Genomic DNA, 3206 nt, shown 5'->3' on the forward strand with positions numbered 1-3206 from the left:
AGAATTTTGCAAGACCAATGACTTCTCAATTGCAAATACCATTGTTAAACAACAAAAAAGATGATTATACACATGGACCTCACCAGATGGAATGCATAGAAATGAAATTGACTACATCTGTGGGAAGAGACGGTGGAAAAGCTCAATGACATCAACCAAAACAAGGCCAGGGAAGACTATGGAATAGACTATCAATTGCTCATATGGAAGTTCAGGTGGAAGCTGAAGAAAAATTTTAAAAGTCCAAAGAACCAAAATATGATCTTGAACACATACTCCCTCCCACCCCTGGTAACTAACAAATAACTTTTTTTTCTTTAATATGGGTATTTTTTCATAACCTTTTACAATAATGGTCTTATGCTATACTTGTCCTTATTTGATTGACTAGTTTCACTCAGCATAACCTTCTGTCTTCTCTTGATATTTTCTGCACCATTCAGAATTTTGCCTATAGAATCCTTCACTACCACAAACCAAGGCTCAAATTTTTTCTTCAGTTCCCTCATCTTGAGATATGCTGAGTATGCTATTTCCTTTTGGTTTTCGAACTCCAGGTCTTTGCACATTTCATCATGATATTTGATTTTGTCTCTTTGAGCTGCCCTTTGAAATTTTCTATTCAGCTCATTTGCCTCATTTAACATCTCTACACTGGACATCATTTTGGTATTTTTCGAGTCTCTTCTGATATCCATTTTGTTCTTTTTCTTCTTTCTTTTCTTAATGACCTTTTGCTTTCTTTCTGTATGATATTCTTGATGTTGTCTCATACCCCTTCTGGTCTTTGCTCATTAGTGTCTAATGCTTCAGATCTGTTCTCAAGATGATGTCTCAATCCAGGTGGGATATTTCCAAGTTATATTTTGGTTTTCATGTACTTGATTTACTTTTCTTTAGATTCAGCCTGAACTTACATATGAGCAGTTAATGGTCTGTTCCACAGTCTGCCCCTGGCCTTGTTTTGACTGATAATATGGAACTCTTCCACTGTTTCCATCCACAGATAGAGTCAAATTCATTTCTGTCTATTTCAGTTGATGAGCTCCATGTGTTAGTCCTCCTCTCTGTTTTTTTTTTTGTTTTTTTTTAATATTTGAAATGAAGAAGTTATTGGTCTTACAGAATTCTGTCATGCGGTCTCCACTATTGTTTTTATCACCAAGCCATATCTTCCAGTGACGGTTCCTTCCTCTTTATTTCCAACCTTTGCATTTGAATTGACAGTAATTATCAATATATCTTGATGGCATGTTTGATCAATTTCAGACAAATGACAGTGTCTATGGCAAATCATTTCCAAATCAACCGTGGCTCTGCCTATGAAATAATCCATGACAGACTTGAGTTTCAAAAAGTGAGTGAGATGGGTAATGAAGCAACTGAAGGAAGAGCATAAACAGAAGCATTTGGACATCTGCAAACAAAATTTGGACTGATACACCAAGAAAGGTAAAAGTTTCTTTAAAAAAAAATTATTACTGATGAGGAAACATGGATTCATCACAAAGAACCTGAGTTTAAATGGCTGAGTATGTAATGGAAATATCCTCAATTGCTGGCCAAGTAAAAGTTTAAAAATCAACCCTCATAAAAGAGGGGAAATCATGTTGAGATGCTTGATTATCTTATGAGTATTTATTTCCCTTGCCTACTACTGTAAAATAGACACTTGAGGGGTGATAGAAAGGAATATTGGGAAACATGATTATAGAAAGCTTGTAAGCTTGTCTTGAGGCTATAACTGATTGGTGTTATAAAAGGGATGCTAGAACTTGCCCAGTGAAACAGGCTTCTTGCTAAACCTTTGTAGTGTATAAGACCTTAGGTAGACTCCTGAGCCAGATCCAGAACCTTCTGAGGTGGGACATTCTCACTTGAAAAAACAAGCAGACCAGACTGGAGTAGCTAGAGGAAAAGAAGATAGTTCTTGAAAGGAAGACCAGCAGGGAAATTCCAAAACAAAAAATTGTAGTCCAGTTGATTACTACAAGAACAAGCAAGTTGTTTGCTGGGGAGCCATCAAGACAAGCAATCAAGCCTCTTCAGGACAAACCCCCCTCCAAGATTGAAACTCAAAGGGAATTCACGAGGAGACATGTGAGCTTGCTGGCAACTATGTTGGTCTGTTGGTAAGTGGAAGGAGGGGAAAGGCAGCAATGAAGATATGGGCTGAGTTTGACCATAGACTCCCATCGACTTAGAGATGAGAGAGAAGAGGAAGGGCTGGTTGGTCTGAAGTGTGGTGAGACCCTGGGGACTCCTAGGTCAATGGACAAGGATATAGCCACAGAGGGCTAGAACAGAGAGTGAAGTATCCAGCTGATACGAAGTGAGGGGAGATGCACAAGAACACCCAAATTGGCAGATAGTATCCATTTGATCTAGCTTCAATAACTTAATAATAAGAACTTGACTAGAGGAAGATAAAAAAAAATTCTTTTGATAAAGGAAACAAGTGTAAACTGCTACAATTTGATGAACTTGACCTAAACTCATGGATATTGTTGTTGTTAGGTGCCATCGAGTTGGTACCAACTCATAGAAACTCTATGCACAACAGAACAAAACACTGCCCAGTCTTGGACCAACGTCACAATTGTTGCCACACTTGAGCCCATTGAATCTGCCACTTTGCCAATCCATCTCACTGGAGGTCTTCCTTCCTTTCTCTGATCCTCCACCTTAACAAACATGAAATCCTTTTCCAGTGACTGGTCACTCCTGACAATATGTCCAAAGTATGAGAGGTGAAGTTTGGCCATCCTGGCTTCCAAGGAGCACTCTGGCTGCACTTCTTCCAACACAGATCTGATCTATACTCATGGATGTAGTAGTTCAAAGCACCAACTGAAAGGGAAGGAAACTTCACATCAGGGATCACTCCTAACCTCTCTGTACACAGGGTTGATAGGGATGGGCCACTTAGATATTGGTTACCTAAAATGGGGGGACAATAAAGGCACCAAGTGACTGGCTTATAAGTTTTCAAGAGGGAGTTTAGTTTCAGAGTGTGCAGGGCAAGGTAGAATCCCCACTGAATAGTTTTCATCTTGTCTAGATGTCTGGTAAAAGGACATGGGTTTTCCAAAAAGGCAAAGTTCCCCCCCCCCCCCCCCCCAAAAAAAAAAAGAGCTAAAGAGGATAGAGAGAAACACTGTTAACTGATGATGTATGGAGGGGATTATAATCAATGTAATGAAACA

The sequence above is a fragment of the Chrysochloris asiatica genome, unplaced genomic scaffold, assembly GCF_000296735.1.
Source record: "Chrysochloris asiatica unplaced genomic scaffold, ChrAsi1.0 scaffold00058, whole genome shotgun sequence".
NCBI lineage: Eukaryota > Metazoa > Chordata > Mammalia > Afrosoricida > Chrysochloridae > Chrysochloris > Chrysochloris asiatica.